Genomic DNA, 25,270 nt, shown 5'->3' with positions numbered 1-25,270 from the left:
AATGACTGTGTGAATGATGCTGATGACAAAATAAAAAAAATAAAAAATTAACAAAACCTAAAAACAAAAAAATATATATGTCCTAATAGCCCAGCCAGGGCTGATGCCCATAAAAAAAGCACTGTCATCTTATTAATGAACACATCCATCTGCACCACACGCCACTGTTACTTACTCAATTTGTTAGTTAGTTGGTTGGTGGGCTAGTCAGTTAATCAGTTAGTTGGTTAATTAATTAGTTAGCTAGGCTAGTTGGTAATTTAGCTAGCTCGTAAGTTAGTTTATTGGTTATTTGTTTATATGGTTAGTACATTGTTTGTTGGTTGATTGGTTGGTTGGTTGGTTAGTTAGGCTTGCTTGCTTAAAAATGAAACTGTAAAATTTGGTATAAAGCAAAAGAAAAGATAATTTTACAGACTGACAACAAAAATGCACAATACATAGCCTACTGCAGACGAGTAATATTTCATAATCATTCATTCGGGTAATGCTCCCCCCTCACACACACACACACACACACACACACCTCACTCACATTCAACCAACTACAACAAACACACAAACCAACACACACACACACACCAACACAAACACACACACACCTTCCTCCACCTCCCACACACACACACACACACACACACACACACACACACACACACACACACACCTCACTCACCTTCCTCCACCTCCAACACACCCTCAAACACACACACACACACACACACACACACACACACACACACACACACCTCACTCACCTTCCTCCACCTCCAACACACCCTCAAACACACACACACACACACACACACACACACACACACACACACACACACACACACACACACACACACACACACACACACACACACACACACACCTCACTCACCTTCCTCCACCTCCAACACACCCTCACACCCTGTGCCCACCCTTTCTCCATTCCAACACACCCTGTGCCCACCCTTTCTCCATTCCAACACACCCTGTGCCAATTCTTCCCTCCCCAAACACACCCACTCACCCTTTACCCATGGCCTAATAGCCCAGCCAGGGCTGATGGCTCCCTCAAAAAAAAAAAAAAAAAAAAAAAAAAAAAATTACCCACCTTCACCTTACACCTACCCTTCCTCCACCCGAAGCACCTCCTCACACCCTATACCCCCCTTCATCACCTTATACCCACCCTTCCTCCACCCGAAACACACCCACACACCCTATACCCACCTTCATCACCTTATACCCACCTTTCCTCGACCCGAAACACACCCACACACCCTATACCCACCTTCATCACCTTATACCCACCCTTCCTCCACCCCAAACACATCCACACACCCTTTACCCCCCTCCCCCCATCCACTCACCCACAACGCTGAGCCTGAAGCGGCGGAATATCTTGGGCTGCGTGGACACCTGGCACTCGTAGAGGCCGGAGTCGGTGATGGCGGGCCGGTCCACCTCCAGGCTCCAGAAGGGCGAGCCGGGCAGGTGCAGCGCGCGGAACCTCGTGTCCGTCGTGTACGTGAAGTTACCTGTGGTCAGCACGTGCAGGTCCTGGCGCCTGATCCACGACACCTGGGGGAGAACACCTGTTGTAGTGCGGGAGAAATGTGTGTTTTGTTTTGTTCCTGTAATGGTTGATGAGGTGCCGGGTTTTAATTAAGGGATGAAATTATTAGAGGAATATCAGGTGCTTTTGTCTGATTCATGACACCAGGGAAGGAAGAATACCTGGTTGTATGTACGGGGGAGTAGTTTTGTTTGAAGTGTTTGTAAGGTTATAAGGGCCTCATTATTATATGTGTCAGCAGTGTTGGCAAGACTGTGAATGATGTGTCTCCTCCAAGGAGACTCCTTGGTCTCCTCGGTGGCAGTGATCATGCAGGCGTGGGGCGTACAAGTCACCATGATGGTGTACAGTGATCCCCGCGCCGCCTCACGCAGAGGAATGGTTTACAGCGTGGAGTCTGGAGAGCAATCCTTCGTTTATAGTGAAATATTCAGGCAGTAACAAGCGAGTGGTGAGGCGCTGACGTAGAGGTGAGGCGCCTTGTGTTGCCAACTCTCAGAGAGGTAACGTAGGGAATGCCATGATATTTTAGTGTTGTTATTTAACAAAAAAATGGAAAAAACTATTTATTTTGCAGCAAATTTCAATAGCAATGCTTATTACTCGATGGAAAGCGACCAAAGGTCTCTAGGTGTCAAAATAACCATGTCGACAGAACCATCGGGGCATTGTGGGTAAAACAAAGGCGCATCGGTGACGTCACGCCGATCCCAGAGTCCCGCGTGGCGTGTACGGAGTGAGGGCGTGTCCGTGTGCCGTGCGTGATGGGGTCCCCGGCGGGTGTGTCTCGTGTGTCGTGTGGCTGGCGGCGGCGTGCTGAGGCGGCCCTACGCGAGGATCAAGGTGAGGAACGGTGTGGTGGTTCTTGCAGGAAGGGACGCGGCGTATAGACTATAGACCATAAAATAAATGAGACAGGGGAGGCCGGTGGGTGGGATGGAGTGAGCGCCCTGCCGCCTGAAGCCTTGTCCTGCCAGTTTGTTCCTTCCCGTGCGACTGTTCTTGATTATTACAGTGATTATGAAGCTTGTCCATGTTGAGAATCGCCTGGGGAGTGAATTGAAGGTATATAAAGACGTATAATTAGAAATATTTGAAGGAGGTTGTTCCGTGCTGTGATTGGCTGCCGGCCGTGACGTCATCGGTGCCTGGCCGGTGATGTTGACGCCGCGGCGGTGATCGGAGTGAGTCGCGCTCTGCCCCGCCCCGACGAGAGGGACGGGGCGGCGGGTGTGTGTGTAGCATGAACGGGGCCTCATTCTGACACAGTACTGAGGAATGAATGTGAAGGAACCGGGGAGCGTGAGTGTGAGGGAGTGATGAGGAGAGAATCGTCGTACCTCAGGCTGCTGGGAGGGAAGGAAGGAGGGGGAAGGGAGGAGAGGAGGGCCTTAGGGTCAGCAAGACAAGCCGCAGCAAGTCTCGATAGTGTGTTAATTTTACGTAGTGCATCTTTTATTATACTAAGGTTGTGTATGTAGCTTATACTTGGTGTTCATACTTAGCTCGTCCATAAGGCTTCCAGTAATGATGGAACGAGCGAAGTATCCTGAGCCCGTCAAGGTTCCGTGCTGGTGTTTCGAGCCGAGTGTCGTTCTGTGAGGACCTGAGTGAAGCTGACCGGCGCGTTTTCTCTCATCACGGCTCATTAAGCTTAACCAACTCCACCGAAACTAGTGTACTTCCCCCAACACAACCTTTTAATTCCCTATTTTTATTTGTTTTAGTATTTTATTCCAACATGTCAGTACTCTCTCTCTCTCTCTCTCTCTCTCTCTCTCTCTCTCTCTCTCTCTCTCTCTCTCTCTCTCTCTCTCTCTCTCTCTCTCTCTCAATTTTTGTTTGTTTCTTTTATTTTCTTACACCTGAATTCCCTTCTTATTCCTGAGGGTATTCCAGGATTCCACCAGAATTATGACTAAGCTTAACCAGTCATCAGGTATTTTAGGTACTCTGAATTATGGCATCAAACAAGGGACTACTCGTATAAGAGGTTGCTACACTCGCAGATTGATTGACTACTTTGGACAACAAATCACGATCGAAAACGAAACACTAGTGACTAGAGAAATACACACACCCATGACAAACCATTAACACAAACCCAGCTTGTAGTAAAGGGATTAGACCAAAAAGTGGGAGGACTGCTTTAAGTAAAATAAGGTAACAATATGATTAGCGATCTGCCACGCCCTTTAACTAGCTTGTCTTCCCCCTTGTTCTCCCTTCCCCCTCTCCTCTCCCTGCCTTTCACCCCACTATGACGATCAGCTGACTCCCTCCTATCATCAGTCCAACCAGCCAGTCGCCCTTCAGTACCCCCTCCTCCTCCTTATAACCCCAACCTCTACACCCTACCTCCCACTTCTCTTGACACTCAACCTATTTTTCTTTTTATCTTTCCTCCCTCCCCATATCCCGCCTTCACCCTCCTCTTCCTCCTCTCTCTCTCTCTCTCTCTCTCTCTCTCTCTCTCTCTCTCTCTCTCTCTCTCTCTCTCTCTCTCTCTCTCTCTCTCAAAACAGATTGGACTGGATTAGGAAGCAGCTCGCGAGAACATTATAATCCTTGGAATGAACGGAACGGGAGGGAGAGAGGCGAGGGAGTACTGAAAGGAAAGGAAGGGAAGGGGGAAAGGGAGGATAAAGGATGGGAAGAGAAGCGAGGTAGGAGAATTGAAAAGAAAAGGGAAAGGTAAGGAAGGGAAGGGGTAAGGGGAGAATAATAAGAAGAGAAGGGAATAGAGGTAGGGAAATAAAAACTGGAAAGGGAGAAGAAAGGAAAATGAGATTGAAGGAAAGGGAAGGGGACAGAAGGAAAGGAGGAAAGGGAAGAGAAGGGAGTTAGGAAAATGAAAAAGGGAAGTGAAAGGAAGGTAGTAAGTGAAGGGAAGGGAAAGGAACGGAAGAAAAGGAAGAACGAGAAGATAAAGGATGAGAAGAGCAGGGAGATAGATAAATGAAAAAAAAAAGGAAAGAAAGGAACAGGAAAAGAAAGGGGGAAAGGGAAGATAACGGATGGTGAGAAAAGCGAAGTAAGGAAATTAGAAAAGGAATAGAAGGAAAGGGGGAAGGGGGATAGGGAAGATAAAGGATGGAAATAGAAACGAGGTAGGAAAGAAAGGCATATGATGGGAAGGGGAAGTGGAAGCTAATGAATGGAAATAGAATGGAAAAGTGAAAGACCTGAGGGAAGTAAAGAAGAAAGATAGGAAGGAAGAGAGGAGAGAAAAGAACAACAAAAATTGGGAGGCAGAAAGCAATTAAGTAAAGAAGAGAGGACATAGGATATCAAGGGAGAGAGGAAGGGTGGACGGAAGAGGAAAGCATAACAAAAGAGGGAGGAGGAAAGGAAGAACGAAGAGAGGATGAAAGGAAGGATAATTAGAGATGAACTAAAGAAAAAGATGGTAAGTAGAATAACAATAAGTAGAAAATATGACATGATGAAGAGAGAAGTGGACGGAGGATAACAAGACAGTAAGTAAAGAGAACAGAAGGGAGAGAATAACAAGAGAGGAAGAGGAGGGAGGAACGGAGAGATTTCTGAATACAGTTGGTTGTCGCTCCCCTCCGGTTCCCCCTGGTGCTGACCGTCTGTGCTGTGCTGACGCTTCGCCGCTGTGCCGTCAGTCCTGTAGCGGTCCTGTCCGGTGGTCAGGGTCGGACTGGCCTATGTGCCCGTGTGCCAATGGCACGTGGGCCCCCCAAGGTACATGGGCCCCTGGACGGGTACTCATACTATGTCATATAATAATGATTAATTGCCGTAATGAGTAAATGACATTTTGGTAGTGCCTGCACATACTGATATTATCTTACTAGACCAACTAATATTATATTGGTTGGTCAAATTAAATAAACTAATTAATTACTGCCAATGTGTATCATTTGAATATTTTGATATTTTAGTTTATATGGGCCCGGGCTCCCTCCAGCCACTAGATGGCACGGCCCCCTTAAGCACCCCAGTCCGACTCTGACTAGTGGTGGTGGTGGTGGTGGTGGTTATTTGGTTGCTAGTTTGGGTTTGTAGTTGTTTTTTTCGTTTGCTTCTGGTTTGTTTGTGGTGTGTTTCTGGTTTGGTTTGTGTTTCATTCCTGTTGTCGTGTTTTGATAGTTTTTTCTTAGTAATATTTGGTCTTGGTTATATTTTTAGATTACATTGATGTCTTATTTAGTGGAGTTTGCGATTTTTTTTTTTTTTTTTATTCTTTCAGTATTTCAGTTTTATGTCAAGTGCTCGATACACGCTTATCTTTTTCTATGATTTTTTTTTTTTTTTTTTACTCCTGTAGTTTTATTGCGCGTTATTTTATTTATTTCTAATGTTAATGCTGTGGTTTTGTTTTTGTTTTTTTCCTTCGAGTATTCAAGATTTTTGTTCCAGTTTTCAGTTAGTTTTCTAATATTTTTTTTCGTTTCATTCTGTTTCTACCAAAGTATTCAGTGACATTTTTAATTCCCTCGGTATTTTTTTGTTTCAGTATTTTTTTCCAACATTTGAAGTGCACTCTTTCTCACTCCTTTTTTTTTTCTTTCTTTCTCCATCTCTGTATCTATCCATATTTTTCTTTTTCTCCAACTTTTTCTCGCATACTTTTTATTGGTTCTTTGGTGGCATATTTGTGTTGTTTCTATATTTTTTTCTCAACTGAATTCCCGTCCTGTTCCCGTAGCTCATATATTCCTGCGGGTATTCCGGGACTCCACTTTTGCTGCAGGATTCCTGTTTGGGTTCTGAAATTCCTGCAGGATATCCCGAACGACTGTTTTTATTACATCGCTCTCCTTTCCTCCTCTACTCCCAGCTCTCCTTCTCTTCATCATTTCCTCTTTCTCTTCGTCATCGTTTTTTTTAATTATTTTCGCTTCCTTTTATTCATTCGATTTCCTTTCTTTTCTTATTCCTTTACTTCGTTTTCGTTTTTTCGTTTTTCATTTCGTTTTGTTTTTCTCCAATTTTCTTTCATCTCTTGATTTTTTACTTTTCTTTCTCTCCACGCGCCTTTTTCTTCCCTTCATTTCTTTATTTTCTCTATTTTTTCTCTTTCCTCTTGTTATTCTTGGGGTTCTTTCCACCACTTTCTTAATTTTTTTTTAGCTCGTTCGTTCTTTTCCTCTTTTCCTCACTTGCTTTTTTAACTTTTACTTCAATTTATATTCCTCTGGTTAGTTTTTGTCTACTTGCCAGCCTTTCGTTTATTTTTTTTCCGTTGCTTCCTCTAATTTTCCTCCTCCTCAACTTTTTTTCTTTTCTCATCCTTTCACTTTTTATTTCCATTATCATTCAGTTTTCTTCTCCAATTTTTCTTTAGAAGTCATTTCTCTTCTTTTTTCCGTTTCTCTTCAGCGATCTTCTTTCCATTTTCTCATTTTTCGCTCTTCTCCTTTCCCTTTGCATGTTTCACTCTCTTCCTTCTCTCCCTCCCTCTCTTCCAATGTTTGACAACACTCTCCTACCTCTCACTTAACCTCCTTTCCTTCCTTCCTTCCTTTCTTCCTTCCTTCCTTGGCTAGATTATTTTTGTCTTCTCTTTCTACATTTCTCTGTTTTATTATATTCTTCGTTAATATGCATCTTACATTGTGTCCATTATTACTCTATCCATCTATCTATCTATTTATCTGTTTGTATCTATCTATCTATCTATCTTATTACAAGCTTACTTTTCCCAAACACAATATTCCTTCAGTAATTTTTTCCTCCGCTTTTTTGTTCCTCTACACACATGTTCTTATTATCCCTCCCTGCTGTCCTGCATCCCTATCCAATATAGTTATATTTCTCTCCATTTTTCGTGACGGAACTGACATCTCCCCATTCCTCATTCCTTACCCTTTCCCCATCCTCCTCCTCCTCCTCCTCCTCCTCCTCCTCCTCCTTTCCTTTCCTCGTCTCCATTTTAGGTACTTCCCTTTTCTTCCTTCCTCTTATCATTCATTTCCCTCCAACTTTTCCCCTATTTGCTTTTCCTCTCCCTCGTTCCCTCTCTTCTCTACTCCTTCCCTCTCTCCTTTCACTTCCCCGCTTAATACATTCTCTATCTCTTCCTTCGTCTATTCTTTCATCACCCCTTACACTTTAACAGAACCTCTCCTCCCTTCTCTCTTCCTTTTTTTCCTTATTTTTCTCCCCCATCTTTCTTCTCTTCACTTTAGATATCCTCCCTTTCTCTTTCTTCCTCTCCTCCTCTCTTTCCCTCCAACAGGACCCTCCCTCTGTATCCTTTCCCTCATCCTTATTATCTGTTCTTCCTTCGTTTGTTTCTCCCTTCTCTCCCCTCTCCTCCTCCACGTCCTAGATAAACACTCCCTCTCGTCCTGCCTCCCCTCCCTCCCCTCTAAGACATTCATTCCTCATTCAGGTAATCTCCCATTTCTTAAGACTGATGTTGCTACTAATTACGCCAGGTGAACTTCCCTTGCCCCCCTGCCCATCCTTACCTGCTTGCCCCCCCCATCCCTTCCCTTCCCTTCCCCCTTCCATACCTTTCCCACCTTCCCTTCCCTTCCTTTCCCTTCCTTTCCTTTCACTTTCCTCCTTCCCTTCCCTTTCTCTTTCTTTCCCTTCCCCTCCCCTCCACCTTTCCAGCCTTACCTGCCCCCACTCCTCCCCTTCCCCATACTGACTTATTTGTGCCACCCTTCCTCCTGTCTTCCCCTTCCCTTCTCCCGACTTTTCACGCTTTGTGCACATTTACTTTTTTTTTCTACTTGGAAGCACAAACTATTTTTTTTTTTTACATTATACTCCTTTTATTCACTTTTTTTTTACCTGCCCGGCCTCGGTTACCTGAGGAGTACAATACAGGCAGACTTTGTGCTCCAGTTATTTTTTCCTCACCTCCAAGGTCAACATTTTTTTTTCCAACTTTTTTACTTTTTTTTCTTGTCCGTAACGTTCGCACAGTTCCGTAGTTTCTTTCCTCCTCCGTGCAGCGCTGCGGACCGGTGTTTTCCTCGTGTGTGACTCGTGCTGTTCTGTTTGGTTCGCCTTAACTTGTTCCGTTAATAACTTTCCGTGCGTGTGTCTTACATTTAGACTTTACTTGAACATGGTCTGGAAGGGACGAGTTTATGTGCGTTCTCGTGTTTTTCTTTTATGTGTGTGTGTGTGTGTGTGTGTGTGTGTGTGTGTGTTCATGTAACGGTATCATGTGTTTTCGGTTTGCATCTTTGTTGTATATTCGTGGGCGTGTGCTTTTAATTAGAATTTTGTTTATTTTTGTTTGCTAAGAGTATATATTGATTGTCTTGTTTGTGTGTATTTGTGTTTCTTTATGACTTTTGGTGTGTCTTCGCCTCCCTGTGTGTTTTTTTTCTTAACCAGGAACCAAAACCTCCACAAATATGCAAGATTTTATCGTGGATACTTTATCGTCATGTCAAATAATTACAAAAGTATAAAATTGAGGTAGGTGTGTGTTGGCGAGATAACTTTAAATATTCAGAAAGTTCTACACCAAAGATTGCATTTTTTTTCTTTTACAGGAGAAAGGTGGGTTGTGTGTGCCGCCAAGTCGCCGCGTCATGTACGTAAGTGTTGAGGTGTGTGTGTGTGTGTGTGTGTGTGTGTGTGTGTGTGTGTGTGTGTGTGTGTGTGTGTGTGTGTGTGTTTAAAGATTGATGGCATGACACAATCAGCAACCACGTCAAAAGGAATATCTGGGAAACTAAACTAAACAATCGGTAAAGAAAACGAAACTTTAGCATCATTTCCCCGCTGTTTCACGCACCGTCACAATGCATCCATCAGCTCCACCTCTTCCTCCACTGCCACCCAAACAACACACCCTTCTCTTCCTCCACCTCCTCCATCACTTCCTTCTTTTCTTTCACTTCCACCGCCACTCAACCACAACCTCCATCTCTTCCACCACCTCCCCTACCACATCACTTCCACCTAGCCACCATATTCTTCTCTCCCTCCACCTCCTCCACTACTTCCATTTATTCCTCCACTTTACCCACCACCCAATCACCACCTATTTTCATTCTTCCACTTTCTCCATCATCACCACCCCCATCTCTTAAAATTCCCTCTCCTCCACCCTTTCGCCATGTGGTCACCCAGCAGAGAGACGGGTGACAGTGTATCAGATGGGTGGGAAAGTGGATGACTTGGGTGTGTGTGAAGCGGGTGACGGGAGAATGGGTGGGGAATGTAAGTGAGTCGGAGGTGGATGACTAGTTAGTGGGTGAGGGGGTTAGGTTTGTGAGAATGTGTGGATGGGTGAGGTGAATGGGAAAATGAATTAATGGGTGAGAAAGTAGGGAGACATGGAAGGCTGGGAGGAAGGGGGTGAAGGGACAGGGGAAGGGGAGCAGTGATCGTGGGAGGTGCTCGTTTTCATTGTTGTTGATAAATGACGTGTGGATGCAGTTTCACTGGGCCCGTGCTGAGAGAGAGAGAGAGAGAGAGAGAGAGAGAGAGAGAGAGAGAGAGAGAGAGAGAGAGAGAGAGAGAGAGAGAGAGAGAGAGAGAATTATGTATCACTCCATCACAAAAGACATAAAGAGTACTATCCAAGACACCTTTTTCTTTCTTCTGTTTACTCACGAGAGAAATAAAACAGAATTAAAAAAAAACCGGAATAAGGAAGTAGATGTGTTTCGAAGGGGTGACTCTAGTGGACTCCGGGGCACACTTTACGTCGTCTGCTTCACCGCTACACTATCTATATCCATTATCATATTCCCCTCCTCTTAACTTACGAGAAGCGTGTGAGAAAATTAAATTGCCTGATGCCCCACAGGTCCCTGTTGAAGTGTGTTGTTACTTCTGAAGGAGGCGGTGGGAAGTGGAGGAGGAGGAGGAGGAAGCTGTGTAGGAGGGTGATAAGGTGTGTGTGGTTATTATTCTATTGTTATAATGATAAGCTACCAAAGCTTCCCTCCAGGGTGCAGATACAACAAGTTGAACCACACAAAATACCAAAAGGTACTGGAGAAAAGCAAAGGCAACGGATAGTTAAGAAACTGGCCAGTCAGAGATAAAAAGAAGGAAAAATAAAATTACTGTTTTAAAAAGAGATTCACACGAGACTTAAATGTAGAAATGTTTGCAGAAAGGTCAATCTCACTGGGTAACTGATTCCATAGATTTGTCAACGACGGAAGAAAACATCGTGCGAATTGTGTCGTATAAAAATTCGTAGGATTAAAAGCAAGATCGTTTTGACCAAGATCTACAGTACCAGGTCTCCTCACTTCCGACGTATTTTCGCAAATGCTGGCGCACTGACGTCACCAGGATGTTCGAGGGTAGGTTCAGCGGGGCCGATGGGGTCAGTCGCTCCTCCAACCTCCGTGTAGTAACAGCTAGCTGGCAGTCGCTCTCAGTTTCTCTCTCACACACACACACACACACACACACACACACACACACGTAAGCTAGTAAATAAGAATGGAGTGGAGGATATCTACTCATAGCCATTGACAAGGCACATTATAAGAATCACATAGAGAAAAAAAATATGAAGTAGGGAGATATTTAAAATAGTATAGCTTTTATGCGTACATTTGAATTTGTAGGTGAGTACACACACACCACACACACAATACTACTACTACTAATGACAGCATCAACATCTGGGGGCAAATATGGGGTATTCTTGAGAGAGAGAGAGAGAGAGAGAGAGAGAGAGAGAGAGAGAGAGAGGGCGCTGCAGAGAGAGAGAGAGAGAGAGAGAGAGAGAGAGAGAGAACGGGGAAAATAGAATAGTATCCCGTCTTCCTCACTGTCTCACAGCCAGCTGACGTCACAGGCTGCGCAGTGGAGGTAAAGTGAGGAGACCTGATACTATAGATCTTGGTTTTGACTAAGAGCAAACCTCGTGACCCGGGCAGGTGTAAAAGGATCAGGCAAAGCATTGTGTAAGGGATGCCGATTATTCTTAAAAACTTTAAATAACACACACACCAACTTGACGCCGATGATCAAGATCAAGAACAAGTGCCGGAGAAATAAGTTTATTTGAATTGATTGCTCTGTCAAGTAACTTTAAATGGCAACTGGCAGCAGACATCCAAACAGGAGCACAATATTCAAAGTGGGGCAAAATGAATACATAAAATGATTTGATTACAGTTGAGTCACAAGCAAATGTTTTGAAGCACTTACGAAGTAAGCCTGTCTTCTGTGCAATAGTGGAAGACATGGAACGTTAGTGCTTCTCAAATGTCAGTTTATAATCAAGAGTGACTCCCAACTAGAAATATCCTTAATCTGTTCACCAAAAATATGCAAACAAGGATGAGGTGGATTCAAGGTACGGGATCTGCTGATGGTAATGGGATGGTTACTGGTTGGGCACTGGTGGTTAGGGATAAGTGGAATATGGAAGAAAAAGAGAACGAGGAAAAAAAAGACGAAACGGTAGTAATAGAATTTGGGATTTTGGTAAGAGGGGGAAAAGGAGGAGGAGGAAGTGTGAGATCAGCGAAAGAGATTACAAGAAATTCAACTGGGAACAAGCAAATCTGAAGGAGAAAATGGAGGAGGAGGAAGATGAGCGAACTTAGAAGCGGGAGAAACAAGCAGAGAAGGAGATAGACACCATGCAAAGCGGAAGGAGTGGAGGAGGAGGAGGAGGAGGAGGAGGAGGAGGAGAAGGATGTATAGATGGAGGAGGAGGAGAAGGAGGAGGATGAGGAGGAGGAGGAGGAGGAGGAGGAGGAGGAAACATGGAAACATGGAAACATGGACGAACAGGTAGCAGAAAGCCTGTTGGCTCATTGCGAGGCTGCCTGCTTTCAGTGATTTAATCAATCCGTCACCCTGCCTGGTCAAACTCTTTCGCCTCTGCCTGTCAACATCTACCTTTCCTTCCTACTGGAAGTATGCCTTCATACAGCCTGTGCCTAAGAAGGGTGACCGTTCCAATCCCTCAAACTACCGTCCTATAGCTTTACTTTCTTGTCTATCTAAAGCTTTTGAATCAATCCTTAACCGGAAGATTCAAAAGCACCTTTCCACTTCTGACCTTCTATCTGATCGCCAGTATGGGTTCCGCAAGGGGCGTTCTACTGGTGATCTCCTTGCCTTCCTAACTGACCCTTGGTTATCCTCTCTTAGCCGTTTCGGTGAAACCTTTGCTATTGCGCTGGACATATCAAAAGCTTTTGATAGGGTCTGGCACAAATCTTTGCTTTCCAAACTACCCTTCTACGGTTTCTATCCTTCTCTCTGTACCTTCATCTCCAGCTTCCTTTCTGACCGTTCTATTTCTGCTGTGATAGACGGTCACTGTTCTTCAGCTCAACCTTTCAACAATGGTGTCCCGCAAGGTTCTGTCCTATCTCCCACTCTCTTTCTGTTTTTCATTGATGATCTTCTTTCCAAAACGAACTGTCCTATCCATTTTTACGCCGATGATTCCACTCTGCATTACTCAACTTCTTTCAATAGAAGACCCACCCTACAGGAATTTAACGACTCAAGACTGGAGGCAACAGAACGCTTAGCCTCAGACATTACTATTATTTCCGATTGGGGCAAGAGGAACCTGGTGTCCTTCAACGCCTCAAAAACACAGTTACTCCACCTATCCACTCGACACAATCTTCCAAACAACTATCCCCTATTATTTGACAACACTCAGCTATCACCTTCTTCAACACTAAACATCCTCGGTCTATCCTTAACTCAAAATCTCAACCTCGAAACTTCATATCTCATCTCTTACTAAATCAGCTTCCTCAAGGCTGGGCGTTCTTTACCGTCTCCGCCAGTTCTTCTTCCCCGCACAGCTGCTATCCATTTACAGGAGCCTTGTCCGCCCTCGTATGGAGTATGCATCTCACACAGCTCTCCTTTACAGAGTGGAGTCTAAGTCTCTTCGTTTCATCAGCTCTCCTCCTCATACTGATAGTCTTCTACCTCTCAAATTCCGCCGCCATGTTGCCTCTCTTTCTATCTTCTATCGTTATTTTCACGCTGACTGCTCTTCTGAACTTGCTAACTGCATGCCTCCCCCCCTCCCGCTGCCCCGCTGCACACGACTTTCTACTCATGCTCATCCCTATACTGTCCAAACCCCTTATGCAAGAGTCAACCAGCATCTTCACTCTTTCATCCCTCATGCTGGTAAACTCTGGAACTATCTTCCTTCATCTGTATTTCCTCCTGCCTACGACTTGAACTCTTTCAAGAGGAGGGTTTCAGGATACCTCTCCTCCCGAAATTGACCTCTCTTTTTTTGGACACCCCTTTGACCTCTATTCAGGAGCACTTAGTAGCGGGCTTTTTTATATTTTTCTTTGCGCCCTTGAACTGTTTCCTTAGTTTAAAAAAAAAATTCAAAACCATAATTCGTCCTCTTCAGTTCGTTCTTCCTTCCTTCCTAATCCTTACCACCTACCTTCCTTCCTTCCTTCCTCCCCCATACCACCCACCTTCCTTCCTTCCCTTTCTCTTTCTTTTTCCCTTCTTCGGTTCAGTCCAATCCTGGCGTATAGATGAAAGGAAGAAAAATAAGAAAGCATGGGTGAATGGAAGGGATAATTGAGTAAGAAAAAAAATTAGGGAAGGAAAAGAAGATCAAGAAAAATAATAGGAGGAAAGAAGAAATAAGTTCAGGTCGTGCGTGTGTGGGCGTGACAAGGGCGTGGGGTGCCAGGCTGTTGTGCTGCTCCCCCTCGGCGCTGGTCAGCGGCGTGGTGAGGCCTGACAGCCAGACGTGAAGCTCTTAAGGGAAAGGTTTTCCCCGCTACCTCGTCTCAAATTGTGACCTCGATCTGTCTTACTTCATGTCCGTGTTTTGTTTTTCTTTATTTTCTTTTGCTACATTTTCTTTGTTTTTGTCCGTTTTCGTTTTCTATTTCCTTAATTTTCTACTTTTTTTGTTTCGTCTGTCCTGCTTCATTTTTTCTATTTATTTCATCGTCAGTTTATTCCCCCTCCTTCCCTCTCCGCTCCCCCTTCCTCCCATTCGTCTGACAGCCTCCCCGGAAGGTCCATCAGGTAAAGCCGCCTCCCCACGCTGCCTTGATCTCCACATTTGTTCTCCACACTGTTAGCGGATTTAGTCTCCTTGCTGGTCTCCACTCATCTCCCAGGGTCTTAATACCTCCACTCTACATGTACTTGTAAGCAGCGTCCTTGTATCCTCCACCTCTCAAGGTCCACTAATTTACTATCTTATAATGTTCCTTAATTTTAGCTTATCTTTACAGCGTCTTTGTATTCTCCACCTCACAACTCCCCTAACTATCCATCTCTTACCTTGCCTTACCTTACCTTACATTACCTTACCTTTTCTTACCCTATCTTACCTTCCTTACCTATTTCCACTCGTCATTCTTCACTAACCTTTTTTTCTCGCATCCTCCTCCTCCACCTGCCTGTCCTCACCCACCTCTGCCTCCCTCTTCTTGCTTCCTCCCGTCTTTTTCCTCCTCCTGCTATCTCCACTACTCACTTTTATTTTATCTGTCTTCTGTTTACTTTCCCTTCTCTTTTCCTTCATCGGTTTTCTTCTACCATTATCCTTCTACCACACTCAATTCTTCCCTTGCTACCACCTTCAACCATCCAGCCTCCTCCTCCTCCTCCTCCTCCTCCTCCTCCTCCTCCATCAATATCCACCAAACAGAACTTCATCCCTCCACCATTTACACCACTATGTTACTGATTACGTACCTTTCTTTCAGAATCTTAGTCCAACCAGTACCCTTCTGCTAGTCTCCTATTACCCTCATCATCATCATCATCATCCTCTTATTCCGTCCCCCCCGGGGTCAGGGTGCACACTGTTACTGCGGAATAATCCACATGACCCAAATTATTATCGGACTCACCCTGTCTAATTAAACACCTGCACCTCGAGACAGATGGAGTGGCGTTAATAGGACAATAGGAATGTGGTAATTAGTGTGTGTGTGTGTGTGTGTGTGTGTGTGTGTGTGTGTGTGTGTGTGTGTGTGTGCTGCTGCCACGACCCACCAGTTGATTTGTACGTACAATGAAAGTGTATGTTGTGTTAATTCGAGAGAGAGAGAGAGAGAGAGAGAGAGAGAGAGAGAGAGAGAGAGAGAGAGGAAGGAGGGTGGAAGGGGAGAGAGCTGTGCCGCTGCAGTCAATACAACGTTTAATTAATGTTATATATAATGTAAACACACACACACACACACACACACACACACACACACACACACACACACACACACACACACTAATTACCACATCCCTATTGTCCTATTAACGCCACTCCATCCGTCTCGAGGTGCAGGTGTTTAATTAGACAGGTGTACAGGCTCGAGTACGAACAGATAAAGCCCCTGTCACACTGATTTTACGATCTAACAACGACAATCGGCGACCTGCGATTCGTGGGAGGTCGCACATGGTCGCGCTTGCGACCGTCATGTGTCTCCGTCCGCCGTATGACCGATAAGGTCGGCTGCAGGTTTTTGGTGCTGCACCAAAGTGTGACTGACGCACCGAACAGCAGATAATTTACATGATAAAATCTACAGCCTATCACGGTTCTGCAGCATCCTTTGAAAACAGTTGAAATGACATGTAAAAGAAAGTTGAGTCAGTTTAAGCTGGTACAAGAGAAAGAGCTGGCAATGGGCACCTCTAGAGGAAGTGAGTCGACAGAGGAAAGAGACCGAAGGAAAGCTGCAAAAAAGATGAACTATTTAAACAGACACAAGCTAGAACGAAACATGCAGCGGTTTCATTAGATATACATGACAGTTACGAGAAAGGAGTAGAAATATCAAACGGGTGAATGTATAGGAAGACAGCGTGAAAGAGAGCGGGAGAGTAACCGTAAGGATATATAGATATAATGACAAATAAATATAATGTGAGATAAGTAGAGGTATTTTTAATAGGATTAAAAGAAGAAAAAGGTCAGTAGATATTGACTGAAGAAAATACTTACCTATACACACAGCTGAAAGATAAACGATTATGAACATGACGTAGAATCACTTGCATCGTTTGTGGCTTTAAAAAAATAAAGGAAGGAAAAAAGCTGTCACTAATTAAAGGAAGGATAAAAGTAAGAGTAAAAGTAAAAGCTAAAAAAAGTAATATTAAAGCAAAAAGTAAAACAATAAAAATTGAAATAAGTTAAAAAAATTGGAAGAGACTTTGTTACTGTAGATAGAAAAGAAAAAGTAAAAAAGTGATAAAGGAAGAAAAAACCCTCACTATAAAAATCAAAGAAAGAGAAGCTAACCAGCCAGCGGTGGCCTTTGTCCCGCGATGCTGCAGCCCAAGAAAGGAATTTGTGTTGCTTAATTGAATTAGTGGCCGACCCTGCTACCCCTCCTGCTCCTCCTCTTCCTCTACCTCCTCCTCCTCCTCCTCCTGCTCTTTTTTTCTTTCTTTTCTTCCCTCACTACCACCCTCCACATCCCTCTTGTTCTTCTCTGCTCTTACATCCCCTTCACTCCACCTCACCTCCCCTTCCACCACGCTCTCTATCATTCTTCTCGCTTTTTCCTCTCACTAACCGTCTCCACCTCCCTTCCTCTGTTCGTTTTCCCTCCACTTTACCACCCTTCCTCCCACGTCCTCTTCCCCCATTCCTCCTCCTTCTCCTATCGCTGTCTCCTCACACCTTCCTGCCCCTCCCCTCCAACCAGTGATGTCCACCCCCCACATCCCCCTATTACCAGTCTCCAACCATTTCCACTCACAACACCCCTCCTACGCCCTCTTCCCTCTCCCCCCATAACGGACCTCGTGACAGTCTCGTTAGATCAAGGTTGAGTTATCGGTGTATTTTTACCTCTGAGTTTTCTGTTTTGTTTGTTTATTTATTTTCGTTTTTTGTTAAGTATGACTGATATTTTTTTTTCTATGACTTGGCTTATGTGTTATTTCCTCTCTGTTTTGTTCTTGTGCTCTGTGACTGTCTTGTTTGTTTGTTGCCTAATTCAGTTTTTTGCAAGATAGATTGTCGCTTCTTCTTCTTGGTGAAGTTGTTTATGTTGTTGTTTCGTGTGCAGCATTTCTCACACTTACAGGTGTGTTAATAATCACTCATCAATTTTCATCATATTTACTTAAATTTGGGAAGAACAGGTTGTCCCTAATTTTCCAAACATTTATTACACAGTTAGCACACAGAGTCGATCTTGAATGGTTTCGAACAAAGTTACGGTAAATAAAACATATTGTTCGCAATATCCTGTTTTATGTAAAGGAAATAATACGTATTTGTAATGTAAAGAAAACGGAACTGATAGTAAAGAATGTAAAGATAAGATTATTGGGAACATAACACAAGTAATCCACGAGTCCTGTAGGGCCTTGCAAGGCCACAACAAAAAAATCAGGCACAGGCATTGTGATATAACACAAACAACTCTTACAATGACATATCAGCTGACTGTGTAGGACCTGAGTGTTGCCGAGCACGGGTGTGGTGCTGTCCACGTTCACGAATCCTCCAACATTGTGATGTAACACAAACAACTCTTACAGACACACCTTTTCCCGGGGAATTGACCTGACTGCGACCTCACAGCAGCTGTTGGTTTGTTTTCCTAGATACACATTTTTGACCTGACGACCTCACCGCAGCTGCGTACTTTGTTATCGTCTTAACGCGCCTAATTGTTTCCGTCTTGCCTCGCCCATATCTTCACCATGACGTCCCTCAAGCGTTGTTCTGGATGTGGCCTTCGCATAGCCAAGCAGTACTTTCTTTCCAAGGACGTTTGTAGGTTCTGCGTTAAGACTCAGTAGGATGATCAGAGGATCATAGAGTTAGAGAATAGGGTTACGACTCTCGCCGCCCAGGTACACTTACTGGTTAGTGCAGCAGCAACAAGCCCGCCTCCTCCTCCTCCCTTCCTCTTCCTCTTCTTCCTCGTCCTCCTCCCTCTAGTATTGTCTTCACCCACAGCAGCCCCTCCATCCTCCTCCTCCTCCTCGACCATCTCCGCTCTCCCCGCTTCCCACCCCTCCTTCTCCTCTTCTTCTTCCTCCTCCTCCTCCTCCTCCTCCTCCTCCTCCTCCTCCTCCTCCTCCTCGCCTTCCTCTTCCGTCCCCCCTCTCCCCTCTCCCCGCCCACCCTCCTCCTCCTCCTCTCCCTCTTTCTCCTCCTTGTCCTCCGCCTCCTCGCTCGTCCTCCCTCCCACACCTGTCCTTCACCTTCCCCTTCCCCTCTTCCTCCTCCCTCTCCTCGTCCGTCCCTCCTCCCCACCTCCTCTCCCTTTCACCTCCTCCTCCTCCTCCTCCTCCTCCTCCTCCTCCTCCCCTCCCCTCCTCCTCCTCCACCTCCAATTCCTCCTTCCTCTTCCGTCCCCTCTCCCCTCTTCCCGCCCTCTCCTCCTCCTCCTCCTCTCCCTCTTTTTCCTCCTTGTCCTCCGCCTCCTCGCTCGTCCCTCCTCCAACACCTGTCCCTTACCTTCCCTTTCCCCTCTTCCTCCTCCCTCTCCTCGTCCGTTCCTCCTCCACCACCTCACCCTCCCTTTCTCCTTCTTCCTCTTCCTCCTCCTCCTCCCCTTTCCACCTTCCACCTCTTCCACAATTTCTCCTCGTTCTTCACAGTAGGTCCCTCCCTCCTTCCCTCTCCCTCCCCTTCACCCACCCTCCTGGCCCCCTTCCGGCCGTCAGTTCTTGTTGGTGATAGTCAGGTTCGTTATGTTGACAGGTATTTTTGCTCCAAGGATAAGAACAGGACGAGGGTGTGTTTCCCAGGGGCAGGGGTGGGCCATATATCAGACAGGATTGAGGCGTGTATGGCAAGGGAGGGATCGAACCCCATTGTCTTTCTCAGCTGTGGCGGAAACGACGTTTCTCGTGTGCCAAGCGAGGACCTTCTCAGGCGTTTTAGAGAATTGTTAGGCAGGATACGTGACGCTGGTGGGTCGCCAGTAGTGTGTGGCGTCCTGCCAAGGAGGGGCGTTGGCGATGGATGGCTGTCCAGGGCGATAGCAGTGAACAGCAGACTTGCTGAGCACTGCGAGCGCAATGGGTGGCTGTTCGTCGACAATTGGGACCTCTTCTTTGGCAACGACGCCCTCTACGCCCGTGACGGGATACACTTGACGTTCAAGGGTGTTGAGGCTCTCTCAGACTCCCTTGAGCGAGCACTTGGTACCTGAGGATTTTTTAGTATAGGCGAGGGGGAGGAGTAATGGGAAACAATGGGAGGAGTAATGGGAGGGACATATAGCTCATAATATAACCAGGCAGCTTAGAAGTAATTCTAGAGGAGTAACAGAGGACGGGCTAAGAATCTTCTATACTAACAGCAGGAGCCTCAGAAACAAGATAGACTTACTAAGGGGTGAAGCTTGTTCAGAAAATTTTGACATAATAGCGATCACTGAGACATGGATAGACACTGCTAATAGAAATTTTAGATCAGAATTTGAAATAACGGGTTATCAGATGTTTCACACAGACAGAAGGGGCAGAAAGAGAGGTGGAGTTGCGCTATATGTTAAAGACTCACTTAAATGTTTAGTTAACAACTCAGTCAAAACTAACATGGATTCAGAATCAGTTTGGGTGGACGTTTACAAAGGAAAGAAAAACTAACTCTAGGAGTTATATACAGGCCACCAACCTTAACAGGCAGGACACGAGTATATTACTACAGGAGATTGGCAGGGCAGTATGAATAGACATGTCTGCGTAATGGGGGACTTTAATTATAGGAATATAGACTGGGAAGATCTAGTGGGTGACCTGGAAGCCGAGGACTTTCTTGAAGTTATACAAGATAATTTCCTTAAGCAGGTAGTTACTGAGCCTACCAGAGGAGATAACATATTAGACTTAGTCCTAACCAATAATGGGAACTTGCTACGTGAGTTGGAGGTGGGCGGAGAGTTAGGAAATAGTGACCACAGAACGGTTCGTTTTAGCTTAGACTGGGCGGTAACCGCAACCAAACCCAGTGTTAGTTCCAGATTTTAGAAGAGCAAACTACGAGTGGCTTCGAAGACATCTTGAAGGGCTAAACTGGGATAATTTAGGGATTCATGAGGGCCAGAACTGCGGATTGGAGAGCCAGGAGAACCAGGTAGAAATGTCTTACAAGAATTTAGTTAGAGTAATAGTAGAGGCAAGAACAGCATATACCACAGCGAACACTTAGAAAAGAAAACAATGATCCTAAGTGGATGACTCGTGGACTAAAACACGAGATTGGGTTAAAGAAGGGAATTTATCAGAAAATAAAGAATGGTGAGACACATCTCAGGGGCCATTACGTCGAACTATCTAGATTAGTTAAGAAAAACACCAGGATAGCAAAAAGGAACTATGAGATCAAAGTAGTAAATGAGGCGAAAATTAATCCTAAGGGCTTCTTTCAGATGTATAGAACAAAAACACGGGAGAAAATTGGACCGCTGAAAACAAACACAGGGGAGCTAGTAGAAAATTACGAAAATATGAGCACATTGTTGAACGACTACTTCCTTTCAGTATTCACACAGGAGGATCGAACGACTATACCGGAAAGAGTTCAGGTGTACGAGGGCGGGGATGGCGATAAATTGAGGGATGTAATCATTACCAGGCAAGTAGTTCAGGATGAGATAGATAAGCTTAAGAAGAACAAGTCGCCAGGTCCTGACGGGATATTTCCGAGGGTATTAAAGGAGTTAGGTGATATAATCAGTGACCCACTAACCGACATCTTTAAGATGTCGGTAAATACTAATATGTGCCGAGCCTATGGAAAGTAGCTAATGTGACGCCGATTTTTAAAAAGGGGACAGGTCAGTTGCTTCAAACTATCGCCCAATTAGCTTAACATCGGTTATAGGAAGATGCTGGAGTCCATAATAGCCAGGAACATTCAGGAGCATTTAGAGAAACATAGCTTAATTCACGACTCGCAGCATGGGTTCACAAAAGGTAGGTCATGCCTCACCAATCTCTTGTCCTTCTACAATAAAGTATTTGAGGCGGTTGACAGAGATGAAAATTATGATGTAATCTATCTTGATTTTAGTAAAGCGTTTGACAAAGTTCCTCACCAACGACTGTTGCTTAAATTACAGGCTCACGGAGTAGAGGGTAAAGTTTTGAACTGGGTCAAGGCGTGGCTTAGCAATAGGAAGCAAAGAGTGCAAATCAATGGTAAAAGATCTGACTGGGGATGTGTTACAGGTAGGGTCCCACAAGGTTCAGTATTAGGTCCACTTTTGTTTATTATTTATATCAATGACTTAGACACAGGAATTAGTAGTGATGTTAGTAAATTTGCAGATGATACCAAGATCGGTAGAGTAATTGAGTCGGATCAGGACGCTAGTATTCTCCAAGGTGAACTCAACAGATTATATGACTGGGCGGATAAATGGCAGATGGAGTTCAATGTAGGGAAGTGCAGTATTCTGAGTGTAGGTAGGAACAACCCCTCACATAACTATTGCTTAAATGACACTCTCATAAGTAGGTCTGGGTGCGAGAGGGATTTAGGGGTCTTAGTGAGCTCTGATCTCCGTCCAAGGGAACAATGCATTCAAGCTAGAAATCGAGCTAATAGGGTACTGGGATTTATTTCAAGGAGCGTAAGCAACAGAAGCCCCAAAGTCTTCCTCAAACTATATTTAGCATTAGTTAGACCTCATCTTGACTATGCGGTTCAGTTCTGGTCACCCTACTATAGAATGGATATCAAAATGTTAGAATCGGTGCAGAGGAGGATGACTAAGATGATTCAGGGCTGATAAAATTGCCATACGTGGAAAGACTAAAACAGTTAAACTTGCATTCTCTATAAAGGCGATGGGTGCGTGGAGACATGTTAGAGGTTTATAAATGGATGAAGGTCTTTAATAGGGAGACATTCATAAGGTTTTGTTGGTAAGAGAACCGGGTAGGACACGAAGTAACAGGTTTAAACTGGATAAATTCAGATTCAACAGGGACATAGGCAAAAATTGGTTTACTAACAGGGTGGTGGATGAGTGGAATAGGCAGCAGTCATGTGGTGAGTGCCAATACAATTGTCATTCAAAATAGACTAGATAAATTCATGGACAGCGATATTAGGTGGGGTTAGATACACGGGAGCTTAGGGTCAAAGGAGCTGCCTCGTACAGGCCTACCGGCCTCTTGCAGACTCCTGCGTTCTTATGTTCATACAAATTTACATTATTTTATTTGTGTTTTGTTTATGTTTTTCATTACAAATTTGCCTAATTTTATGTGTAATTTGCATATCTATTTTCAAACAAATTTAAATAATTTTTTGTGTATTTTTGTATATTTTTTTACAAATTTTAGTTATAAGTATTTTATTTGTTTTTTGTATATTTTTTACATATTTTCCTACAAATATACATTCTTTTATTGAATTTCGTATTTAATTTTTTACGAATTTAAATTATTTTATATATATTTTTGTATATATATTTTTCGTATTTAAACTATTTTATGTGTATTTTATATATACATTTTCATAAAAATTTACGTTATTTTATTGTGTGTATTCGTATATATTTTGAAACATTTTATACAAATTCATGTTATTTTATGTGTATTTGTATATATTTTTTCATACAAATTTATATTATTTTATGCGTATTCTTACATATATTTTATTACAAATTTACCTTATTTTATGTTTATTTTGTATATTTATTTCATTTAATTTTAAATTATTTAATGTGTATATTTGTATTTGTATTTAGGTTATTTTATGTGTGTTTTCTTTATATATTTTCATCCAAAATTACATTATTTTATTGTTATTTTCTTAATTTAACTCGATACGAATTTAGATTATTTCATAGGTATTTTGTATACATATTTTTATACTCATTTACATCATCTAATGTGTGTTTTGTATATATTTTTTTATGCAAACTAATTTTATGTGCATTTTTGTACATATATTTTTATAGAAACTTAAAATGTTATTTTATGTGTATTTTGTATATGTTTTCTCATACAAATTTACATTATTTAATTAGTTTTTTGTTTATTTATTTTGATACGAATGTATTTTGTAAATATTTTTTTATACGTATTTATATTACTTAATGTGTATTTTCTTTCTATATTTTTTTTTACAAATTTACGTTATTATATGTGTATTTGTTAAAAATATTTTGAAACGAATTTACTTTATTTTATGGATTTTGTATATATATTTCAGTTCAAATTTAGATTATTTTGAGTGCATTTTGTATATCTATTTTCATGGAAATTTAATTACTTCTGTGTATTTTTGTATATAGTTTTATACAAATTTACGTTATATTATGTGCATTTTGTATATTTATATTTATACAAATACACATTCTCTTATTGGTATTTTGTTTATTTATATTTATACGAATTTACATTATTTTATGTTTATTTTGTATACATTTTTGATTCGTATTTACTTAATTTTATTTGTATTTTGTATATATATATATATATATATATATATATATATATATATATATATATATATATATATATATATATATATATATATATATATATATATATATATATATATATATATATATATATATATATATATATATATATATATATATATATATATATATATATATATTTATAGAAATCTACGTTATTTTATGTGTATTCGTATATATATTTTGAAACAAATTTACATTGTTTTATATGATTTTTGCATATCTATTTCAAGACAAATTTACCTTATCGTATGTGCATTTTGTATATTTATTTTAATACAAATTCAAATATTTTATGTGTATTTTGGTATATATAATTTTATAAAAAATGCGTTATTTTATAGGTATTTTGCATCTTAGTTTTCATACAATTGTACATTATTTTATTAATATTCTGTGTATATATTTTGATACGATTTTATATTATACTATTTGTGTTTTGTATATATTTTTTTATACATATTTTCATTATTTAAAGTGTATTTTTTATATATATTATATACAAATTAACGTCATTTTAAGTGTATTTGTTTATATAATTTCATTCAAATTTACATTATTTTAAGTGTATTATATATATATATGTATTTCAATACAAATTTACCTAATTTTCTGTGTATTTTGTATATTTATTTTCATTCAAATTTAAATTATTTTTGTTTTTTTTTGTATATACATATAGAGTAAATTTCTATGAAAATATATATTCAAAATACATATAAAATTATGTAAATAAGTATAAAAATATATATATCAAATACACCTAAAAAAATGAAAATTCGTATCAAAATAAATAAACAAAATTCCGATAAAAGAACGTATATTTGTAGGAAAATAAATATACAAAATACACATAAAATTAGGAAAATTTCAATAAAAATATATACAAAAAAACAAAAAAATAAATTTCAATTTGTATGAAAATAGATATACAAAATACACATATAATTAGTTAAATTTGTATTTAAATACATGTACAAAATACACATAAAATAATGTAAATTTGTATGAAATGAAAACATATTCACATAAAATAACGTACATTTGTATAAAATAGATATACAAAATAGACATAGAATAATGTAAAATCGTATCAAAATAAATACACAGAATATCAATAAAATAATGTAATTTTGTATGAAAATAAAGGTGCAAAATACCCATAAAATAAAGCTTAATTTTGTTAAAATACATATACAAGAATACACATAGAATAATTAAATTTGTATTAAAATTAATATACAAAACGCACGTACAATAAGGGAAATTTGTATTGAAAAAATATACAAAATGCACATAAAACAATGTATATTTGTTTCAAAATATATATACGAAT

This window comes from Eriocheir sinensis, chromosome 69 (assembly GCF_024679095.1).
Source record: "Eriocheir sinensis breed Jianghai 21 chromosome 69, ASM2467909v1, whole genome shotgun sequence".
Lineage (NCBI taxonomy): Eukaryota > Metazoa > Arthropoda > Malacostraca > Decapoda > Varunidae > Eriocheir > Eriocheir sinensis.
The sequence above is the reverse complement of the archived record's forward strand: the minus strand, read 5'-3'. Positions refer to the sequence as shown.